General features: G+C 41.5%; 1 long non-coding RNA gene across 5 annotated transcripts; it reads right to left on the bottom strand.

Annotated features, from left to right (window-relative positions):
* Positions 1–12,150: 12,150 nt before the first annotated feature.
* LOC113985685 lies at positions 12,151–25,374 on the bottom strand. Of its 5 annotated transcripts, none has more exons than XR_003539916.2 (5): positions 25,140–25,374; positions 23,750–25,005; positions 21,836–22,082; positions 16,709–16,787; positions 12,151–16,154 (listed from the first exon to the last, which is right to left on the bottom strand). It is a non-coding gene; the product is annotated as an uncharacterized LOC113985685 (long non-coding RNA). The 5 variants fall into 5 exon arrangements; XR_005562677.1 differs by lacking the exon at positions 16,709–16,787 and having other exon boundaries at positions 23,750–24,570; positions 24,959–25,005; XR_005562675.1 differs by lacking the exon at positions 16,709–16,787.
* Positions 25,375–25,410: the final 36 nt, after the last annotated feature.

Below are 25,410 nucleotides of genomic sequence, written 5' to 3'. Positions count from 1 at the left end.
CTCTCATATCCATTTGGTCCCACGACATGACTCTTCCTTTACTCCAGCACCAAGCAGATCGGAATCAAATCTTCCACCTGCTGAGGGAGAGTTAATGGGCATTGTTAATCCAATATGCCTCTATGCTTTGGCCTACTAGCCAAAATAATTAGCCCTCTAACAAAGAAAGGACCTTTTAAAAACTTAGACATGGGCAGGAAATAAGCAATAGAAGTAGACCATGAGGCTTACAAGGCTATATAAAGCCTCTATAAGCTTTCTTTTCTTCCTTTTCATCCATGTATAATATAAAAAAGAAGGGCCTACTGCTTTAAGCTTTTGGGCACTCACATCAGGACCCACATATTTTATGCAAAAATGTCAAAGAATTTTCAAAACTGACCTTGTCTGAAAGAAAAAACAATATAAAGTCAGTGCTATTGGCTTGACTTAAAAAGGCAGAGTTTCTGTTACCAAGAGCACTTACAGGCAAAGGAGACCCATGTTTCAAAAAAACTAATGGTAGGGGAAAAGAGAAGAGATTGTCTTTATTTGTAGATTTCTACATGAATTCAGGGGTGAGTCTGGCTCTTGGGAACCAGACTGTTGCCAGATGCAAAGCTGCAGAGAACAGTTTGTCTCTGAAGGGTAGCACTGAAGAATCTTCATGCAACGGGCAAACCACTCCAGGTGTGATTTGATGAAAATGGGCTGTTGTTATAGACCAGCTCCAGAGTATCACCAGAGCTCATATAAAAAATTGGCTTTAAAATGGTAGTAGAACCGATGCAACAAAAGGAATGCCTTGAAGTGTTAAAATATTTCTCTTTTGAAAGAATGCAGCAAGCATTGCTCAGATCTATAAAACATGAGAAGACTGCTCATTCTGCAATATCTACATGGTTTTTTTTTTCACTTTAAATCCAATTCAGGAATGGTCATAAAAAGTCAGCATTAGAAATTCTCATTTTCAGCAGAGTTGGACCATTGCCATCTCAGGCTTCTTGAAGAGTCAGTCGACATCCACGTCTATTTTCACCCTTTCAACCCAATTCTACATTGTTACTGCTGAGTGGTGGAGCTGCCTTTGAAAACATACAAAGCAGGTGATTTTCAATTGTGTAAAGCCGTGTTTGACTTCAGGCATTTGAGTTCATGGGAATAGCCTTTCAAAGTGCCTGGTCCAAAGCATAGTGGAGTCAACGGAAAATCTCCAGGTGACTTCACTGGGCCTTGGATCTGGTCCAAACTGTGGAGCCTCGAAGTCTGGAAGTCTCAGCTGGGCTTGAAGTTAGATTGTTCAAAAACAGAATAAGAATTTTGCAAGGTCAACCTCCTCACATGCTGTGCCCTATTTTGCAATGACGTGAGAGTCTCCTCCAGGGCTGCAGGTATTCAGCACCTTGCAAAATGACCTCCCATCTTAGGATAAACCTTCTCACAAAAGGCACTGCAGTAGATATCCAGTGGATTCATTACATTGTCTCAATCTGTCTCTGTCAAAATTCGTCCAGCTGTGCAATCTAGTCATTGTTAGCCACAAGTTGTGGTTGCAGCTCATCTGCTGAACTTAAAAAGCCACATGGAAATTCACTTCTAGGAGACTATTCCCTCCAGGGGTTGGCTAGGAAAAATAAATAAATAACCCCCCCCAAAAATACGAAAATTTAAATTAGAAGTGTGATCTGATCTCCAAAACAATTCTTTATCCATAAAGTTCCCACCCAAGGAACCAGTTACATGCATGTTTCAAGGAACTATATTGTTTAAAGAAACCGTAAATGTCACACAGTTAAAAGAGAGAGATGCAGCTAGATTTAGTTAAACAATTGACTAATAACTCAGTCAACATTATTCTTACCCTAGGTAGTAGTTATCAGCTTAGACAGCTGTTACAGTCTTTCACTGCAATACTTAAAAGGCAAACCACCAAATTCAATACCATATTGTTTGCGTAGTAGTGTTTGTTTAAAGGTAAATCACTCATAAAAGTGTAATTTCCTGCTGATACATAATGGCGGATAGCGGCAGGAAGCCGGGCCGAGCAGACAGACCCTGAGATATGCGCTGCTAAACCACCAGCAGTAGCTACCCCAGCTCTAAAATGATTGTGTTTTTACACCCAGTAACACCTAAATTAGCACCAGCATATTAGGCCTTCTTGCAGACGCCTCTTGTCTCTTTGTGCAACAGCACAAGATAAGAAAAACTGCTACAACCGACACAATGAAGTCATTTTTCTCCAAATAAAGATTCCTTCCCTGATGGGGAGACCCTGCTGGGCAAAATTCCCTCCCTAGTCTGTTTCTCTTACTGATTTGTTACAGAATCATGCTCATATTTTGGGTTTCCTTCTGCCTGCTTTCGGCTGACACACCACCTCATAGGATTTCATCATTTTTGGAACAGCTAATTGGAGCTCCCAAATTCACAGCATTTTGTTCTCTGGTTTCTGAGAGTCAGTGGCACAGAGAACAACTGCTGTTGGCTCTGGGAGACCTGCTCTAGATTCATGTCATTATAACCAAAACCCTAATTAACTTGCCAGCATGTACTAACTCCTCACCCAATAGCCCTTCAACCTGTGTAGGGCCTGGCAGCACAGGGGGATGCTCCTGGGGATCAAGCCTGAGACATGGACAGGGATAAAACCTGCCCCAAGAGGAATCACCTGTTGTTTCCATCTTGATCTTTGGAGCTGAACGCTCTTTGCCCAGCTTCACCTGACTAAATGACAGGTTGCTGAGTCCAAGCCAAATCACTACACAATTAAACTATAATCAGTGAGAAGAGAGGCAGAAGGCAATTCATGCTGTGCACTCCGTGTACCTTTCCTGGGCAGAATGAATCAGCACCCATCTCTCAGATGGTCCCTGGTGCCCAGGGCTGGTGGATACGTATTTTACTTTCCTGCATTTCTCTATGAGATTTCCTAGGATGCCATCACTATGCCTTGGTGGCCTGATGCCAGAGCACTCCCCATGTGCCATAAGAATGCACTGGATAAAATCTCACAGCCTGTAGCTCAAGCCCACGCAGAGTGGAGAGGAAAGGACTCTCACTGCATCTCTCGCCCTTTCTCTGCCAATGCCTAATTGCTCAGCCAGATTAGGAGAGGAAGAACAACTTGTGTCCTCTGCTCTCTCTTACCCGTCTGTACCTGAAAAGCTGGACCCAGGCAGACCTGGATCTAAGCCACAGCGTTCAGAGGAAGTTTTGACAGAGTGAGGATGTTGAGCCTCATTTGGTAGGAAGGGCAGTTCATGTGGAATTTGAACTGGGAGTCTCTCATTCCTTTGGACAGGAGAGACTTTTGATATGTGTATACACAGATATTTTTACAGAATTCCATTTAGCAGTCCATAGAAAGGAAATAGAAGTCCTACACAGATTTCAGAAAAGTGAATTACTATGCTAAATTTAAATTCATAAAACATTAATAGAAGGCTAAATTGGAAATCAGTTCCATCTTCCTCCATCTGCCAAGCTCTACTTTCTCAGCAGCAAAGCATGTAGCTCAGGGAAATTCTCCCATCTCTCTCCATAAGGGTTTGATGTAATCAGCTTTTTCCTGTCACATACAAAAAAATTACCTTTAATTAGCTCAGTTTACATCTACGCTACCCAGACTTGGAAACTTGTTTTGGGATATGAGGAATCAGTTGTCTTCTCAAGTGTCTTATGAATCATCATGAGCAATAAATACATCAAAGTCCTGTAGTTCAGGAGTATTGTCTGGCATAACTGAGGCCAGTGCTTATCCATGGAGATGGAGCTCCATTGCACATGCCATTCCTTTTGCACAGTCCCTCATCCAGTCCAGTTCTTCCATCCCTGCCCCTGGGCTATCTTAGCACTGAGAGGAACAAGAGCAAAAAGCTACCTTGCCTTCCTATGTCAGCAAGTGTATCCCAAATGATGACCTAGATAGAAGAATTGCTTGCCTAAAAATGCTTTATCTTTGGCCTAGTTTTGGTTGGTTTGGAGGTCTGTTTGTTTGGGTTTTTTGGGTGGGGGTTTTCTTGTTTGTTTTTTTCCTTAAACACAAATGCATTTAAGAACAAAAGTTTCCAGTGCAGTGTGAGCTGCTCACATTCCCTGAAGTTCAAGTTGTTAGAAATGAAGGGGAATTCATTTCCTGATAAGTTGAATAAAATCCTTTTGCACGTTGCATAGTTCACAACTAAATATAGTACTTGTCAATGCTTTCTTCACCCAGAGGAAGAGAAGATTGTCTATTGGTTTCCTCTTCATTAAGCAGTTGCTAAAATAAAATGTCTTTGTTTAATTGAATGCCTCTGCAGACCTAGTCAGGTGCAACTCCTATTTCTTCAAACAAAAAGATAACAAAGGAAACATGGAACTGCCATATAACCTTGTCATTTGCTTTGAGGGGAGGAAGAGTTACATGCCAGTCATACACTTCCCTCAGTGCTTCAAGGACAGAAGGAACAGCTGTCAGTCTGGGGGCAGCAGGATGAAGGAGGATCACACACTATATAAAAGCAGAATAGGATTTGGAGAGAAATTGTAATCAGCAGGGGAATAGTTTGGAAAAGGCTATGAGGGGCACGGTTTTGTCATGGCAATTCTCTCAGCTAGATCATCAGGTTTCTGCTGTGGTAGTTGGTTCCTCACTCAAAAAAATATCTTGAAGCCAAGAGAGAGTTTATAACGACCCTGGTGTTTGTGAAGATGCCATAATCTGGCATCACTTGTGCAAAAAGTACCTTTTTGGTATAAGGATTGAGCTACTGACCTGAGTCATGGATTGGGTAAATGTCTGTCCTTTAAAAAATAAATATTGTTCCTTATTATTGCTTGCACTGCAACCAGGAGCGAGAACAAGACCTCTTCATGCTTACAGAGGCAGATGCTGTCCCTTGCATTTGAAATCAGTGAGAGCTATGTGGTATACCAAAGATAACAGAAATGGAAAGGAAAGGATTAGATTGTCAGAAATCATGCAAGAGGTTAGTGGCTGTGCCTGAATGCTGATTTTAGGATGCTAATGATAGCAGCTAGGAATATGGGGAAATAATTAAGGAAATCTCCCAGATGTTCATTCCATAGTTGATGATAAAATTTAGGGTTTCTGAATAACACTCTGTGTTATTCATAATAACAGAATTCAGAATAACACACTGTCAATAACATACACAGAGCCATGTTTTTACAGTCTGTACTCCAAAAAAGCATAGGAATCTCAGACTTTTATTTTCTTAATTGATCATGAATTTGTTCTCCTTTCTGTTACAGCAGGGTCAACTTTGTGGGAAACCACTGAGTTATTCCAGACTGGAATTTGTCAGAGAGCAGATAAACAGCAGGTCACCTGCCACGCAGTTGCAGCAAGCCTGCCTGCATTGCTGCTGTGAGACACGTTTGCCAGCCTGTAAACTACTTCCACATGAGCCTGAATGTATCCCCTCGTCCCTTTCTCCCCATCTTAAACGGTACAGCACAGGCAAAGCCCCACAGGGATCTCTGGCTCTGGTAGCCCATGCACTCACAGCTCCCCAGGCCTGAATGCCTTCTCCAGCAACAGAAGCATCAATCTGGACAATGATTGCAATTCATGGATTTGTCATCACACAGATTTTGAGGCCAGAGAGGCTGTCATGATCTCGTGATCTGATAGTCTGACTTTTGGATTAACCCAAGGTGGAGAAACTCATGAAAAAGCTCCTGCTCAACCCTGTGGTGTCAATTTGAGGTTGCTGGTGGTTTAAAAACCATGCCTTGCTCCAGTCTCCTGATGATGGAGAACCACCACATCCCTGGTCAGGTATTGCTGTGGTTTGCTACACTCAGTGAGTCACTTCCACACAAATCCTCTTAAGCCTCACAGGCCTCCTATACGGATGCAAATCTGGAAACCAAGACATTTTGTAGATTCTGTTCCAGTACAATACAAATAAAAATCTGTTGGGTCTATTAGTCAGCCTAAAGCATCCACTAGAAATCACAATATATGGAACTTCTCTATAAAGTGCCACCTACTTTCTACCTCCATCACAAATTTATAAGTTGGTGTATTAGCCAACACAGACATTGTTGTTTAAGACACTTTGGTCTTAGAGAGAAGGTCTAACTTTGCCAAGAGGTTCCTAAGGACATGGAAACTGAATTTCTTTTCCTATTTGAAAACATCTCTCACTGAAACACTCTTTGAGGGAAATCACAAATGCAGGAAACAGCAGCTACAGTGCTGCATGTTTGTCTGTATAGAAGGAATGTGATGATATCATTTTGGAATGTGCTTTCTTTCTCAAGTTTTTGTTTTGGTGGTAGGAATGTCACTTTCTTAAAAAGTAAAGCACATTCTTGGCCGTTGTCTCCCTCCCCCTCCTTCCAAATTTTGCCTACAAATCAATATTCCCATCTCCTGCCATGTGTTTTTCCCAACCTGTCAGATACCGTTCTTATGTTACTAGTACAACCATCTGATGTCAGGCATCCCAACAGGCAATTATAAATAGTCATTTACTATTAGCTTAGAAGGTTTATTTCTATAGATATAAGCTTCAAGATGTTCTTTGCTATTTTAACATGAAAGCGTTGTTTATTTGCATTTGGCATAAAGGAATTGACCATTTAAAATTTGTCCTTTTCCACCACGCTGTAGTAAAACCACAAGACAAACCCTAGTCCTCTGAAATGAACTGCAAACACCTCATTCTATCAATTTTCAGAGGAACTCAAGGGCATATGATGTCCTGTTCTCCACAAGTCTGACCGGGTACCTCTTTTTTACAGCTCTGCCTGAGAGTGCTCATTTCCCTGTGGACATACCCTTAGAGCCAGAGTCAGTGCCGATGAAGCTGGCCAAACATGATCTCCTTTGCTACTCTTTTCTGTGGAACTGTCACTTTTTTCCCCGTTTATACCTAATCCACGTGCTATGCACCACTACTACATCCCCTATTTACCTCATGCTTTTACACTTCTACTTCCAGTTGTTATTAAGAATGACTTAAGGATAAGTGAGATCCTAAACCAGTTCCTCAATGCCCCAAAGGGACTGAGATGCTGGAGAACACACCTGCACTTCCAAGAGGCCAACTCTGCCTCATCATGCCAGGTTGTTGTCTCTGGGAGCGCCTTCCATCCCATGGAAGAAAGAAAATTCAAAATTATCCAGGAAACAAACCTTCAGACAGAAGAATCTGAGAGCTTAACAGTATTTTTGTCTTCTGAATTTGTCTCTCCCGGGGGATCTCAGAGTGCTTTGCAGATGATCAGGAAAGGAATTCTCCTTCCTGCAAAGAACATGGGAGAAACTCTCCATGGTTGGAAGGTTCCCTTGTCCACATGGGCATGATGAGCATAGCTTTCCCAAAAGACTACTCTGGTGCCTCAGGAGTTTGTCCTGCAGCAGTTTGGGACCTCTTCAAATGGCAAGTGGATCCTTGTTGGTTGGAAGGACAAAATGAGCTTCTTGTCCACTCCAGCAGGCGACACTGTGTTTAAACTTTGATATTGAGAAGGGCACATTGAAACAATGAGTTTCAAGAATCTTACTGATCCTTAAAAAACCCATGTTTTCAGCAATGAACATCTGGTAAAGAATACCGTGGAAGAAGAGCAGGGCACGGCCAACATGAGGCAATTCAAATGCTAAAATGCTAAACGCTGCGTAAATTAAGCTGACTCCTGAAAGATGCCTTGGAATCTCCTTGTCCTAGTATATCTCATGTCCCAGAGATGACAGGTGTGTTTTCTGGGTCTTTATTCTCAGAGAACAGCAGCATTAACATCAGTCAAACTGCAATTTCTGACCAGGATCATAACGTTGATAGTAATGAAGCAGCACTAGTGAAACCCAATTCACTGATCTAATGTTCTGTCTGATCTCCAGGGTCATTTGTAATGAATTCTACCGTGGTTTTTTATCATAGAAGTCCTCTTACTGAAGAATGTTTGACAAAATGCTAAGGGTCTGTAATTGGCCAGAGAATCAAAATTATCTATACAATCAAGGCCACTGCAAGATCAAATATTGACTTTGCATTAGCAAAGCCGTCACTACAAGTGAATTAAGAAGCCTGGCTGGGCAGATGTAATCATGCAAGCATCAGCCAATACATTTTTTTAAGTCTCTATACTGGCTACAAAATGCTTATGCAAAACCAGAGGCTTCCTACTGACTTAAATCAGGATTGTGTGTGGGTGTAAGGGTGTGCCTTCGCTGGAGCAATTTACATGTCAGGGGCCAGAAGCCCAACTCAACAAGTCTCTGTATTCTTTAACAATTAGATAAAGCAGTAATAAGTTCATAATTGCAATTCCACAAGGTAATTTCATGTGCCTGGGAGATGACAATATGCATACAATTAAAAGAAGAAAGCTTTTCATCCCTTCAAACTGTATTACTGAGTTCTACAGCCTTTTCTATTTGCAGCACTTGGGAGTCACCTTGCTCAGCGTGGAGGTAGCAGGAGGGGAAGAGGGAATCCTCAAGGCTGTAAATGCACTGAGTTCAATAGACAATATGGAAACACAGATCTCTCCTGTGCTACCTCTTAGCAATTTTCAGCTTTTTGGTTGCACGCAAGAGGAAACGTCCCGGAACAAGGTTCTTAGATCTAGTATAACAAATAGAGTATGAAATATCCCTTTTACTCCAGCCATATTTGAAATAACAAAGCAGCTCAATTTCTGAATTATTATATTTAAGCTGTCTTTCAAATTTCCTTTTTCCCCCGACAGCTTTAAATCTCTCTGTGGGTGGAGGTCTAATGTCAGCACATGCAATTCTATACTTTAATCATTTTTTAACTACAAGATCAAAGCAAGTAGGTTTTTATTACTCCAGCGTCCGATACTTCATAATTTAACTATTGAATGTCGAGCAACAGCTCTTTTCAATGAATGGCATTTAAATGAATCTTTCCAGCTACACTCCCCTGTGTATTACAGAATACGTATTAAAGGAAAAAAAAAAGAATATTTTATTAATCATATGAAAATCAGTAGTAGTACAGATGAAACATAACAAACTTGTTTCTACATTTACTCTGGGGCTGTGCAAGCAGCACGCTGCCTAAGAAGAAACCCTGCAGTGGACAACATTAATGTCTTCATCTTATTTTAATTTCTAACACTTTTCTTCACTTTCCCTGCTCCCGCACAGGAACCCAGAGAAATTAATACCTGGCCTGTGGCCAGACTGTCTGGGTGAGCAGTCCACTGGGATATTATTCCTCTGGCCATGGCAGCGCAGAGCCATCACACCAGAAGAATGTAGGAATCTTTTATCCCCCTGGTGTCATTCTCTCCCTGACTGTGCCTAAATCCTGTCTACAGTCTCTCTCCACTGCCCTGTTTATGGGAATTCTTCCCATCCATTTGCTAGTGTCTTACTCTCAAGGCTGGGTATCATGGGAATAAAGTTTTCCAAACTGGCTGCAGACTTGCTCGTTCTTTTGCTGACATCATCGACTTTGTGTTTGGGACAATAATTTCAAAAAACATGATCACTCCTTTATACTTCTGGAGAAAAGGTGTCACTTACAGTTATACATGGCTTATTAACGTTCTTCCTACTGTTCACAGGGAAGTGACATACTCTCGTTTAGTCCAGAGGAATCTTAACAGCGTCTTACTGTGATTACAGCATAAGCCCTGCACATGAATCTTTCTGCACATGAATCACTTTGGGCACCTGGGCAGTCCCACTGACCCTCACCATTCAGCTGCTCTGCTTGGACACGGATTTACCAGGCAGCATTTCCAACAGAGCCGAGCACACACAATGCTTGCACTTTGCTTTCCTCCCAGATACTTCTCTGTCACAAGCCATTCCAATTAAGAAGGCATGCAATAATACCCCTAATTACATTTTACTTTGATGAGAGATCTAGGCATTTTTTAAAAATGCCTGTTGTATAGGGTTAAGAGAATCTTCATTTCAATTCTTTGCATATTTTGGCACGAGCTGTGTCTCCGCCCTTCGTCGGGCTCCAGGCCCTGCGGGGCACGTGCATCTCTCCTCCTACTGCAGCCCAGGCCCCGGGTGCCAGACATGAGCAGAGCAACATGGGGCTAGTTTTTGCTGATTTACCCCAGTGCTAAATCTGTGAGCTCTGATAACTCCAACACAAGAAGACAAAAAGACTCTGAGCAGCCCAGGGGTCTGGATGGAGGGGGTCCCGCTGTAAAAATGCTCCCTCGGAGCCGTCAGGTACAAGCAAGCGCCCAGAATGAGATTTATATTTTGTTGATTACAACGGTAATAAGCCACAAACACAAATTCAAAGAGTAAGAGTGAACCAAACCCATGTTCTCTTTGAGTGAGATAGAATCTCTACCTTTTACACGCCTATCTGTTGATGTGTTCCTGGATAAAATGTGTGATTTTAATTAACTGAAAGTACCTGCCTTTTATATTGGACTTGGTGCTAAAAACAAAGAAAAACAGACAGCAAAAATGCCACGTTGGCTGACTGCATATTTCTTTTGTGCTGAGAAATTGGGACGTGCACTGCTTCCCTCTCAATCAATACACATTAGTGTGTAATTGGGGACTATAAAAATATCTGCATCACTTTGCTAATTCTCTTGCCAATTAGGCATAAGCATTTATGTGTTAAGCTTCTCTGCTGCAGGTTCCACAGATAAATTTCTTTCTATTAGTGAAGCAGCTAAGGGGAATGTAATTATCCCTAAAACAGGGAAGAAAAGAAAAAATCTAAAAACAAATGTGTTAATACAGAAACAAAGCACAAGGAAATTAAATTCTTACTGTAATTGCAAAATACTATACTAGTACGAAATATTTGTCTCTATTATTTAGACTATGTCAAAAGCATCTCCATTTAACACACATATTTGTAAGTATGGAGGTATATAGATTTGTCTTTTTATAACTCAAGAGTGCTGTGTTTTTGTTGGATCTCAGAATTACTTGGTCAGTTCAGATCCCTTGATCATACTAAAGATGAATTTTAGATCAAGAATTTATATTTACAGTGAACCAAATGTCTGAGCAAATGGGTATTTCATTAGAGCCAGCTTTTAATCTCCATCCAGGCCCAAATCTCAAACATTCCTTCCTGGATATCCTCTCTCTGCCCAAGGGTTTTGCCATCGCACTCTCTCTTTCAACACCACCCTGTTGTTTGGCTAGCAAGGCACGTTGTTTCTCTATCTCAACCAAGGATTTTGCCAAGTCCTGTTGCTTCCACTTCTGTAGCATATTTAGAATTCCTCCAGCCCTCTCTATCTTGAAATTCTTGGCCCTGCACAACTGTTTTATTTTGGCTGCTAGAAGCCCACACTAACCTAACCAGATTTTAGCTGGCAACACAGATCTTTTTAACCATGTCTGTTTTTCCATGGGCACATCCTTGTTTACTGAGTCTGGTGGTGGTGGAACCAATACAGCAATACTCAGCACATAAAGACACCAAGGAAAATCCATACTGAGTCTTTAAAACAAATAGAAGTGCCACAAAACAGAGTTGAGGACATGGCTTAGCCTAAGACTCAGGTTTTCTTTGTAGGTTTTTTTTTTTCTGAAGATACCTGTGTCTGTCTACTTAATACAGCTTCTTTTTACTGTTTCCAAAATGCAAGCATATGATGCACAGTTTTAATTTTTCCTGCCCAGTTTGCACGCAGGTGAATGCCCACAAGCAACTCTCTCTGGGTAATGGCAAACATGATGTAGAGACTTTGTGATTCTCCCATTAAATCTGACTGAACTGGGCTATTACAGCTAATAATGTCTGTTAATATGTTAGTAGACTGCTGGTTAATGTACATGGGTAGATAAATGTAGATGTTGGTATTGGTGATAGCAGTGATAAAAATATAACAGTACAAACACAGTCTTCTGCTGCAAATCACTTTTTCCTTTATTACCTTCCCCAAGTAAAATTCAGCTTTGATTCTAGTAGCAAGCCTTTAAGGAAGGCTCAGACAACACTTATCCCAAACCTTTTTTATCAGTATTATCCTCCTTCTCTGGTAGGTTAGACAGAGCACTAACTTCAAGAGTTCTCCTATATACAAGGTGCACAAGATTGTTTTCGTTGAAGAGTTGCTTCAGCGGTTTACTAAAAGACAGAGTTCATTTTTTTCTTTTTTTTTTTTTTTTTTTTTTTTTTTATTTTTTTTTTTTTTTTAGGGCTTTTTATAAAACCCATTTTTACTGCACTTGGAAAATGTGACTATACAATGGGAAAGGGCAGGCCCTCCTTTTTTTTTTTCTTGTCTGAACACAATGGCAGGATAAGGGAGGCACCGCTCATTACAAGGAATACACTTTAATCAAGTTGCCCAGCACCAAGTGTTTGTCTTCCACCACTCTAGATGCCAATGTTTGTTTTCTCTCTGGGACAAGAAACAGAAAACATTTTTTCATTTTAATAAAAATCTTTCAGAATGAAGCAAACAGATGACCTAATTTGGAGGATCCACTTTACTTGGTAAAGATGATTGGAGGTCTCCCATACAGTGTTGCTGGAGGAGATTTAACACTTTCCTGCTCAGTTTGCTAGCTGGGAACTGTGAGATTGATTGCAATGGTGTTTGATTCGACTCTTCCTGCTTCAGCAACATTGCCATTACTATCACATAAAGCTCAGCTTGAGTGGGAACTACAAAATATGCTGCTGTGACTAAAGCTGCAGTTGGAAAAGTGGGAATCTGGCTTTATTAAACACATGTGGGCGCCTGTTAAAATTACTTCTGCAGCTAAACCCAGGATTCACAGCAGTCTCATTCTCTGGTACGACAGCATCCAGCTTTAAAAAAACCAGCTGTTTCCAGATTCAAGGATACCAAAGCAAGTCTTCTGATATGTTTCTTTATCCTACAGGAATGGGTGTCTAAGTATACAAAGACAAGAAATCATAATCGTAAGAAAGACTCATCTTTCACCTAAATAATTCATTTCAAGCCTCCAAGTTTGCACAGAAAAGCTCAAAATCCTTAAAGACTCATAGTGCAGGGAAACTGAAATGCTTATTTATTGTGAAATCTCATTAAATCAACGCCAATTTCCAGGACTTGGAGCTCGAGTGCTACATTTTTTGTGCTGTTGGCTGACAGGAGACACTAACACTCAAGGGCTTCAAACATCTTGTCCTGTCTGGATGTAGCATCTGGTGACAGCAGAGACTGACTGTGTTCCCTGTGACCAGGCAGAAAGAACAGCCTGAAGGCTCCTGTTCTGTTCTAGGATTCATCTCTTTCAAAGCCAGATCTCTCATCCTTGTCTCCCAGCAGCACGGAACTCCCAAAATCAAGGGAGGTGAGGGTAAAAGGAAGGGTGAAGAGGCAGAAACATGAAACCTAAGTCCTCTTTCCCCTACATCACCTTGAATACCAAGGGAGCAGCCCTGTTGTCACCGAGCTGCAGGCACAAAAGGTGCCTGAAGTTTGTCTTCCTGAGACTCCCTGCTGGGAACACAGGAGGGACACCAGGGAAGAGGAGACAGGAGATAGTGGAGGACTGGAACCAATGTGTTTTTTGCCATGCACTTCTCCCCAGATAACCCCCCCACTTGCCTTGCATCACACAGTACATAACAGCTGAGATTTGGTAGAATCTATCAACTTGTCTATGAACTTCCAAAAAATAGCAAGTTAACTATCAGCCACCATGAAATGGTTTACCTTGGAAGTTGTACTCCAGTGGTGAATGAACTTCTCTTTTAAAGTTGCCTTTCTGTAGCTTCCTACTGCTAACTCTGCCTATTGCAATGCCATATGGCATCTCCCTGCAAGGGTGAATCAAGCAAAAATGAGGGACAAAATGATTTTTTGTGAGCACATTCTGGGACCTGCTCTTCTGCCTGCCTGCACTAGAACATAAAGCAGGTATTACTGACAGCCCAGGCTACCTGTGCAATGCAGCTACTGTGCAAAAATAAATGGTTTGTTGTAAGAATCTCATAACATCTGGCAAAACATACACTGGACACTGAACACCTTGAGGAGTGCATTGACTGATGACAAGCATGGCATTCAATCTTTGTCTCGGATCCATCTGTGAATGGATCAGTCCTCATTTTCATAAAATCACTGTTTATTGTACTGGCCCACTAATTGCTACTATTAAAGCAAATGGTACCATGTATGGTCTTGCAGAGTATCAACAACCTAGAGCTGTGAGGCACCTACCTAAGTGTGCTGGAAGGTGCTGCATGCAAATATCTACACTCATCAGATGGGCATTTCTTTGATTATTACTGTTTTACCTTTGCCATCTCTTAGGGCAGTTCCCCTCCATGGCATCCATGGATACCAGCTGCCTACCTGTTTTAGCCAGCAGCTGCTATCAGCTGTGTGCTATTCATTTGGCAGAGCTCTCACTCCTTAGCAGGTTGTTATGGTTATGGGCATTTTCCTGTGTTGGAAGGACCAGGAATGAATGTGCTTTCATGTGCTTTTGGCCCACATCGCCTCTGTGGCACATGGAATATCCAGCTCCCTGAAATCACATCCCCTGTTCATTGCTGACATTGGGGAATCATCTGGATTCAAGAGCACAAGATGTGATTTACTATGTATTTTTCCTCTTAAACACTGTAAACCACCTTGGGATTTATTTTACCATTTATTTTGCTATGACCAGGAGGATGTTGGATTAATATTTCCTCTACCAAAAGCAGCAACACTGTCAGCAGAGAGTTTGTCCCATAAACTGGATTGGAGCTGGACAAGCAGGACTCCTGGTGACATGAACAATGGATTGTTCTGGAGAATTATGTGCAGAAATCCTGCTATATCTCATCTACAGAGAAGTGTCAGAGATCCCAAGCTGGGGCTAAGGAGTAACCACTGGCACCCAGGACAGACTCCTGAAGACTTCACTACACATAAAGCAGGCACCAGGCTTATCCACTCCAACATAAGGGTTTCAGACATGTCAAAACAGTTCAAATCAAACATCTTGCCATTCATTAATCATGTTCTTTGCTCTCTCTTTTTTTTTTTTTCTTTTTGTAAAAAAATGTGCATAAAACAAGGGCAGAAGTATAAATTTATTGTCTATAGACTGGAAATCTTTTTTTTCCGGTCAGCTCTGTTCCTGAGTCAGCTATCATGTGCCAAAGGAAGTTGTCTATACAAAAGAAAGGGAGCACAAATCAACAGGAGAGAAAATTGGGTTTATCTTGAGCCACTGACAAAAACAAAGCTGTCAATGATGTGAAATGAGACAGAGCTCACTGCAGACTTGCATATTCTGTATTGATGATATCTAAGTTGCATGACTGCTTTGCAGCTCTTTTTCCTTCAATCCAAATAATATCAGACTTCAGATTTCTTCTCAGCCTATCTGTCTGCTTGCAAGACACTACTGCATTGATTTCCATCTGCTGCATGTTTTAAAAGTTTTCCTCACAACCCTAAGGATTAACTGCCCTTTTTTTTTACAGAACTTCGGATTCTGAAGCATGCTGAAGAAAACAATCACAGCAAAGAAGCACCAAATCTCTTGCAAACTCTCCCCTCATCACTGGGCATTCAAAGACGCACCAGCAGCTGTTAATGTAACGTTATGGATGATTAGCAGGACTTCCTGTACCTAATGAACATAGCTCTTTCAGAGAGGAGACACAGTGCAATGCTGTCCCAGGAAAATAAAAACGATGTAACGTTCAGTCAGGAATGCATTTACTACACGGCCCGGAATGGTGAATTGATCTCATGCTTCTGTAACAAAGATCTCATCTGTAGTCCCCATGCACTGCCGGCACTGGCACGGCTTCAGAACGAGCCCGACGATCCTGCTCCCAAAAGGAACTGATTAGGAGGGATGTTCCAGGAGCTATTCGATACAGGCAGCACAGTTCAGAATGCCATTTATAGAGTAAAAAAAAAAAAAACCAAAAACCAGCATACAGCAATCTTAAGTATTTTCATGTCTAGGAATGTCAACAGCATCCTCTGACAGTAAAAATGCAGGCTTTTTAAGCACTCCCATAACCACGGTGTTCCTGGACTTGAAGAAAGTAGAGCTGATGGACAGATGTTTTGGTGTGAGCATGGCACAGAAGAGAAAAAGGTTCTGTTTGTTTCCCACTCCTTTCCTCTTGATTTTAACTGGAATTATAAATGTAGATCCATTTAAAATCCCGCTGCTCATATCTCCATGTCTTGTTGCACACAACAAGGGTATCCAGGGATATGTGAAACAAAATGTAGAGTTGTCAGACGACCTAATGGTGATGGGAACAAGGATAACGTAAGTAACACAGGCAACTTGTATGAAAGGCTTTCAGCATCTTTTGCCGAATACCCAACTTATGGCAACAGCGCAAAAGTAAGGGAGTGAAAATGTACTTGGGAGTTTAGCTTCGTCAATACTATAAAATAAACTCAAGTTAAAATGGGTGTTGCCCAACCCAGTTGTCAAACATCGCTGCTGCAATACAAAGACAAATGTTTATTGGCTTAACTTTGAAACTGCAGTAAATGCTCTTCTATTCAATTAGATAAACAAATACAGGACTGAGTATATAATAGGGTCCTTTCAAGTAAATTATGCTTCCTAACACGTGTAAAAGAAAAATTACTTTAATGTTTATATTTCTGTAAAATAAAAAGCCATCAAGGCTCTCCTTCTGTTATATTCCAAATATAAAAAATAAAGAATGTTTAAATGATGTCCATTTTATGACAGTGTCAGCAAAGAAAAGCAAAGAAGTATAGTCAGGCTGACAATCTAGCTTTCCTTCTCACTATTAGGAGAGAGAGGGAGAAAAAAATTTACCATTCTGTTCTCATTTACAGTAGCACAAATTCCTAGGAACTGCACACACTTTGGTTAGTTATTTTGGATTTATGGCACACTGAAAGAGATTAGAATTTAGACATACATGAATGAAGAACAGAACATCCACGTTCACTCTAAACGCATTTCCCTTTCCCATGTACACAGAACAGCAATGCTGCCCTTAGCAGTGACAGATTATGTGCTGTTGGTTTACCTGCTTGCCTAGAGATATTTAAACAGGTACCAAGCAGGAAGCCTCAGTGAAGGAAGTGCTTAGTTACCCTCTCCAGCAAATACATCCCAATCTATGTCCAGGGAAAATTGCCTTCTCTACAGCATCAGGGCGCTAGGCAAGGGCTAACATGCATACACACACAGCATTATGCACCCAGTGATGAGAACCACCTGTTTGTGAGTCTGTTCTATTGTCTCTGCCAAAAATTGGCTCTAAGTCAGGACAATCTCTCATCCAGATATGTTAGCTTGCACGGATTTCATATCTTTAAAATACCAAGTAGAAAACTGTAGTTGTTATTATAGAACACTATGGTTAAAACAGTATATAATTCCTGACCTTGATGGAGGAGGGCATTTTGTTCATACAGTCTGCTTAGCTATGAGAATCTAGGATTTAGTCTAGGCAGAAAGGCAATGCACTAAGTAGCTCCCTATCAATTTGAAAGCAACGATATGCCCTGCACAGCACAAACCAACTTCATACACCTAACACCCCATTCCTTGTCTGCCTTGCTCAGCTGGGGTACAACATCCTCACACAAGAGCAGGTGGCCAAACAAACAGTGTCTTTCCTTTGGTTTTGATTCCCATCAACATTAAACACGTCCACCTCTTCCACTCTGCAGGCTTTCTAACGAAGTGGCTGCAGGCAAGGAAGAGGCATTAAGAGAGGGAGCATTGCAAAAATTAAGTGAGAATAGGCTGCTCCAGGAGATCGACAGAGATTAAGGTTGGATATCCCTGGGCTCGGTTTTACTGTGAGCATACTAATGCCCACATCTGCAATTGAAATGCTCTGGAAACCTTCACTGCAGCCTCCAAGAACACAGCGCAAAATAATAAATCCAGAAAGATGGTTCACAAATAGGAAAGAGGAGGAAGGGTTGATTTTTGTGGTTTTATTTTTTTCTGAACTATAACCAAAGAACTGAAAATGTCTAAATATGTAGAACGTTTATTAAAAAAAAATTGTCAAGGTTTCAAAGTCAAGCACTCACAAGTTAGGAAAATGTCAATGGCAACAGTTTTGAGAGTCCAGTATAAAATGCCTAGGATTTTGTTTTTCAGAACTTTGATTTTTATGGAGACCAAATCTCTTGGAGACCCAATCTTTTAAAGACCCAAACACTAACATTCCAGTGAGCTCTCAACAACAGATCAGCTCAACTTCTTGCAGGTTACTTGCTCAATCGCCTCAACTCAATCAGTCCAACCCTTATATTGCTTCCTGACTTCAAGTCACTGATAATGAAATCCTGCTGCTCTGTATCTCCAGCCCATATCCCTCACTGCCATAGCCAAATCATTGTCCATGCTGTCCTTCAATCACATGCTTTTTGATGAAAAGTTACAACCCCCCGAAGTAACTTGTGGAGCTCCTTCCTCTGAGCTCTCCTCCAATTCAGTTCTAACAAATCTCACTAAAGCATTTAGGCTATTTTGTTCTGTGATTTGATACCAATGATGAGCACAATAAAGTTCTGGATTCCTAAGTATTGGTACAACAGAAATAAATACGAAAATAATATAGTATGCCTAATGAAGAGGAAGCAGGAAAATGGCCAGTTGTGTCTCTTTACCTTTCTATCACATAAATCACACATACATATATTTATATTTAAATATATCAAAATAGAAGCCAGATACCTGCTCTCTACATCTGGTGGAATAAAACCCCTCTGACTATACTTTTCCTTTGGAATGTCTCAATTTACCAAACAGAAAGATTTCATCCAGACAAGTATTCAATTAAATTCCTTTGGAAAACAGGCAAGCTTCCACTGGAGCTACGCCAGCCCCAGCTTCTGAGCAGCCCAGCTGGTACTCTCCTGAGGACCAGGGTTTCCAGTTCCCACAGCTCCAACAAAACTGCCTGAAGATTAAGGACGCTTGGACTTTTAATGCCTACAGTCCAGGGCAGGCTACCAGGCACAGCACAGTGTCGTGGTCACTGGGGAGCTCAGAGATACCAGGGTCATGGCTAGAGCCATGGCCAACATTCAAGTATCCCACGGCTCGGGCTCCAGTCCCTTTTACAGGCAATTTCAAACTATTGGAACATCAAGGCTCCCTGAGAAATCAAAATACTTTTCTCCTTCCAGCTCTATTGCATACATATGTGGCAAACAAAAGAAGATTCTTCTTGATCTTTTCCTCTCCTTCAGCTGTTCCTTGTTACTGTATGTTCATCTTGTTTGTTCTTTTGTATGAATTAGTTTGCTGCTTTTTTTTTTTGTGAAAGACACCATTTTTCTACCTGTTTTTGAACAGTTTCCAGCATAATGAGATCCAGATATTAGTTGTGCGTGGTTTTGTAATGCAAGCAACACAGTGTTATCATTTTCTTTTTTCCCTCATTAGAGAGAAGTTAATTGAAAAATCAAAGCCTTCCCTCTAATCATTTTCACTCTGCTAGCTGTAGGCAACATTTGTTGGATAGTAATTAAAATAATATAAAAGTATCTAAATTTTGCATGCATATTGTTTCTTATTTTTTTCACAGGCTGTGTGTTTGTTCTTCCCCCAGCTGAAAAGCTAGAAATGAGAATTGACTTCCCAAGTTCTCACCCACCTCCCTCTATTTTATACCATATTGCAACTTGTCATATTACATTGTGAATATCTTAAGGACTATTTGACATATTAGTTGCATATTTATGTTGAAGAGCTTTTTCCCTCCAGTATTTTTAGATAGATCAATTTTACATGTCATGATATACATATCTATATTTATACTGAATATGTTTAATTTTTTTTTCTTACCATATTTAGTTCAAGGCTTTTAATGATGATATGCACTGAAAAAAGAGCTTTTAATCAGACCTTTATTTCACAAGGCAGATGGATACATGTCAGTTCTTCTGAGAAATCACGCTACTCTACCAGACACAGGTGAGTTTCCTACTACAGTCAGGAGACAGTACTTAACTTCACAAAGACCAAGATGGTTGCTCTCATTAAGAGAGACACACTTTGTGTTTCTCAAAACAAGGAGGAGCTAATGAAAACATCTAAGGCAAACAAACTGAAATATTTCTTTAACTCACTGTGGTGCACATCAGTGATAGATACCACGCCTGTCTTGCTCCTGCTGTCAGTCCTTACAAACCCAGTTCTGCAAATCCATACATGAATAATTGCTCCAGCTTCTTCAGATTGAGGCTATTCATGGGATTAAAGCAGCTCTGGACCAACTGATGGTGAACAAAATTGCTGCAACATAATGTTATGTACTGCAGTGCAGACCTCTAACTTTATATTTGGTAATTGAAATGTAAATAATTTATTAAAAAAAAAAAGGCGTCACTCAGAAAAGTTACTACTAAAATCAAAACAAATTTCTCTAGGGCTCTATTTACAATGCCAAAAGAATTGCATAAGCATGATTCCTGACTTTCATGAATGTAACCAGGGTGGTTATGCCCCAGAACTGAATAATAATTAAAAGTTAGATATTGGCAGCTTCAGGCTTGCTTTTCCACAGGAGCCTAAGGGGTAAACCTTAGAAGGCAAACTTCACAACAGCCACTTCATTATGGAAAGAACAAGCATCTGATACCAAGAAAGGCACTCAAAACTAACATCTCTGTGGCAATGCAAGGATGACCCACATGAAGAGGATAAGATTTCATGCTGTCAACTGTAAGGATTTCCAACATGAGTTTACAAAATATGCTGAATTTTGGACACTTCCACCCACCTTTCTCTCTAAGCATGTGCAGCAAAGGTGTCCAGCCTTCCTGATACCTTATGTGATCTTAACAAAAACTGCACATGGGAGCTGAGGAGGAAGTTCTGGAAGCAGCTTCCAGGCAGAGGGAAATGGTTTTGCTGGCATCCCAAGTCATCTGCAGCTGGACGGGCTGAACTGGGCACACAGCCGGATCCTGGGTCAGCCAGTGCCCCTTGGCTTCAGCAGCCTCTGCTGCCCAGAGCTGGGCATTCATGTTATCTGTCACCCCAACAGCAAAGCCCTTCTACCAAATATGTGGCATCACCTTGGCACAGGACCTGTGCTTAACAGCTCACAAACGACAGGTTCGTCATTGTTTCATTTCCCGCCCTTTTTTTTTTTTTCTGCAACCATGAGGGTTAGAAATTGTCTTTTAAAAATGAAAGCTGAGAATTGCAAGTCAGTGTGCCTCTAGTTCCTGAGGCTTCCATATTTGTAGTATCTTAGTAACTACTGTTACTACTACCATAACAACTCACAACTGTCAAAAGTTGTAAGAAAGTAATGATACTCTGCAATATCTCGAGGAGTCCTCTGGAGATAAGAAACGCTCAGGACCTGATGATTTTTTGTTCATGAGCCATGGCATGTCAAAGAGCAAAGTGATCCTGGCAGGGATTGATGGAGATTAAAAGCACATGCAGATGCTCACACACACAGAAATCGCTAAGGAAAACGTGCTGCCTAACTGTGCATGAATGAACCCAACAGCTCAGGCACCTCACTACGCTCCAGCAGGAAGAGGGAAGTACTGCAAGGGACATTCCTGGTTTTCCACTCACGGTAAACCTGCATGCAGGTGGAGGTGGGAGGGTGTGCTTGGCTCCCGGAGCCACCGCGAGCAGAAGGGCAGTAGCACCAGGCTCTGGACGGGAACGTTCCCGGTTGTGTCCCAAAGCAAACAGCAATAAAACAAACTGCTAATGAGGATGCAACCTGACCCTCTGCAGAGTGTATGCCCAAGGACTGTGTGACTGGAAGGGAAAGGGAAGGACTGTGTCGGTAGAAACTTAAAGCTCAAGGGGATTTTTTTAAAAGTGCAATGCAAAAAAAAAAAAAATATTTGGGTACTTTGCTGGTAATATAAGTTACTCACGAAGTAACACAGGGCAAACACTGCTTTGGAGAGAAGTCTGTTAAACAAAGAACCTTACCTTGCAGAAAGAACTCCTTTTTAACGCTAATGTTAACATTTCATTTCTTGTAAGAAATCCCTGTGAATCTTCCCTTGAGACTCTTCAGCTCCAGACAGGACACTTCTCCTTTTTCTCTCTCTGCCTGCTGACGTACTCTGCTGATCTTCCTTTCCAGGAAAGGAACAAAGTTCTACTCAGCTTTTTGCTTTCTTTATTAGGTTGTTTATTAGACTGTTACACAAACCATTCTCAGAGCCTTCAGAGCCTGTGTGGGTGAAACATCTAGATTTTAGTATTTTACAACAGGAGACCAGCAGCTCCAGGAAATAAAGAACTCATGAGGAAATCACTCACGGCAGCATTCACATCCTTACATCTGTTATTTTAAAATGCAAGAAAACAACATACAGCACAGAAGCCACTGTTAAGGGGGAAAAAGGAATGCATTTAATGTAATGAAATGCAACCTGTCATTCTGACACATTCCTGGTTTCTGGGAGTCAAATTAACAGTGTCACTTAGCAAGGAAGATGTGATGGCATGAGGCAGTTGGTTCGTGGAAGGATATCAGCGGTAGCTATTTCAATTAGGAGTGCAAAGGTAAACCTGGATAGTGCTCTGCAAAGAAGCTGTGACAGCCAAGAGTAATCCAGGATGTAAGAAGTTTGGGAACTGATGATTTAGGGACAGTATCATAGAAATGTAAATGATACTTAATGGAGTGGTGCTAATCAAATCCAAGAGATTTTGCAGGCAGTTAAATGTGAGCTTAAACTTAAGTATCATAATCTTCTCATTGAAGGTAATAGACATGAACAGAGTCATTGGACACTCTGGAATTATGGATGCCTGTTTTCCCAAGTTTCTGGAGGAACACCACTAGTACTGCTACTTTAAAAAGGAGCAGACACACAGGGATGTGAAGTAACACCCAACAGAGAAGCTGGGGCAGCGCTCGGACTGAGCAAACACGCCTGGTCTCTCCATTTCCTTTGGAATTAAGTTACTCCAGAAAAAGTGGTGTGTGCATGGTGGGCACATCCCCTGGTGGGACTTTATGTGGAAACAGAGCTCTCTCAACCCCTGAGTTGAGCTGCTGAGCAGCATCTCTGCATTGTATCATCTCATAATTATTGCTGTGAAGCCAGTGCACTTAGAGCTAGGCTGGAATCACTATTCCAGTCAGCAGAGGCAAGCCACGAAAGCAGTGAAAGGGAACAGGAAAGCAGGAGTGCATTTCACCCATCCAGAAGTTTTTCCCCCTTCGCTACTATCCATCTGAATAAGTGGGAACTTAGGGGAATTTCCTTCTTGGGATTGTTCTTGGACTAGCAAATGTAAAGGCACTTGCTGCACAGGTTAGCTAGGCCTTAATGAAGAACAGTAATGAAAATAAGGTCCAGGTGGTGAATGGTAGTCCCACTATGCAGGACATATTTTTCCTATTTATTTTCTCACTCAGATTTCACCTGTAAAATGGGAACACTAAGTCAGCTCCTCAGTCTCAGCCTGTTAAACCCTCAGTTCAGCTGGCATACTCACAAAGAAGATTTTCCAACAAAAAAATCGACAAGTCTAAGTTGCAACACCAGAGCACCCCAAAATGTGTTTTCCTGTGACAATGCACTCGACTGTTCCAGGTACATTAACAAGATCAGGTCTGTGACACATCACAACCCCAAAAGCTTCCCACCTAAGGCTAGGAATGGAATAAGCAATCCATCACACAGTATGACACGTTCCTCAAAACACACACACACTCAAAACCTGAAAGTGGTGTCAGAATGTTTATTGAAGAGGGCAATCTGAGTGGCTGAACCGACCTGGGTAGCCGGTAACTTTTAACATAAGCAAACAGAGATACTGTAAACCTGCTGTGCATGGAAACTGTGTTTATACTTAAATTGGACTTAGAAGACTGAAATAACTTACTAGAAAAATATAGCTTAAGTTCCCAGGAGCTCTGAATGACCTCAAGATCGTTCTGAAAAAAGCAGAAATATATGGACATATACAGTGATGCAGAGTTACACAAATATTTTCAAAGTCAGCTAATAAAATACATTTCCTTGCCTACTTTTTATGATAGCTTTGCAAACATACTTTTAAAACCACAGTTTTCAGCCCCACCAAACATTTTTTGCCACTTGTGTTATCAGAACTGATGGTAAGCATTCTGCAATGTAAGTGCTGCCTCATTTACTTCTTAGCGAGTTTTGTAATTGCTCGGTCTGTTCCTTTTAGCCAGACTGCTGGGATTCTTACTACCACAGGACAAGACAATAAACCTTCTTAGTGATGACGTGGAAGTACATTAGAAGACAAAAAAAGAAACATATGCAAGAAATTTCAGATTAGTCTCAGTGCAGTCGATACATTGACAAAATAATTTGATTTATACAGCAACCAAAATAGCTGTACACAGGAACATCTGCACGGAAAGTGACCACAAATCAGAGAGATAATGACCACTACAAATAGTGAGCTCTGTTGTTCATGAACCTAAAAAATCATTATTAGAAGCATTAAAACAACAAGGATAATCTAACCTGATGTTGCATAACAATGATCAAACTCCTATGAAAATCAGAAAACTGCTAAATCTAATAGTGATTTATTTAAGACAAAAATGAACTAAAGGGAGAGAGGGTAATTATTTTGTAACTTGGTTGAAAAAAGACAAAAGAATTTAATTGAGCCACATTTATTCTTCTGCCACGCGTTGGGTGTGTGGCCACGACTGGAAGCTGACCCTGAAAGGGAAAGTTGGGAGAAGCACCGAGTGATGCACTGCAGGCTACCAATGAATCTGTATTCACCCCTGCATTTTCCACACCACTCATACAACCCCCATTCTGACATGAAAGCACCACGCAGGCCGGCATAAGTGACTGTGCTTTTAACAGCAAGGTGCTCATCCTGCAAAGCCTCATGTATAATCAGGATCGGGATAACTTGTGGCAAAAAAGGTAGCACGCAGGTGGCATCCAGGCTTTGGAGGTTGGTTTCAGTTCAGTTCAGTGCAGGAACACCCCATCAATTTTGGTGTAATATGTGGAAATAACTGACCCCTAGAGCATGTGCCAACCTTCTGAGCAAACATCATCACCAATCGGTGTTTCTGGAGAACAATGCAACTACCTGAAGGCAGGTTGCAGTGCGGTGGTGGCCGGTCCCTTCTGCCGTGCCTGCAGTGAAAGGACGAGAGGAGATGGGCTTAGGCTGGCACAGGGGACATTCAGATCAGATATCAGAAAAAAAATTTTCATTGTTCGGGTGGTCAGGCACTGGAATAGGTTGCCCAGGGAGGTGATGGGCTCACCATCCCTGGAGGTGTTTAAGAGGCGTCTGGACCTGGCGCTGGGCGATGTGGTTTGGTGCTTTAGGGGTTACAGTGGCAGGGCTCGGTTGACGCTTGACTTGATCTTAAAGGTGTCTTCCAACCTTGACGATTCTACGGCTCTGTGAATAAAGGCGACGGGGCCCCTGTGTCCCCGTTTTGGGGGCGAAACGCAGCACTCACTGACCCCGGCTCTGCCAGAGGGCAGGACAGCGCCGCACCCGCGCCCCGTCAGCGCCCCGGGGCCGCTCCC

Source organism: Pipra filicauda, unplaced genomic scaffold (genome assembly GCF_003945595.2).
Source record: "Pipra filicauda isolate LSUMZ 115617 unplaced genomic scaffold, ASM394559v2 scaffold151_size3305965_pilon, whole genome shotgun sequence".
NCBI lineage: Eukaryota > Metazoa > Chordata > Aves > Passeriformes > Pipridae > Pipra > Pipra filicauda.
This window is presented reverse-complemented; position numbering and strand designations above follow the sequence as displayed.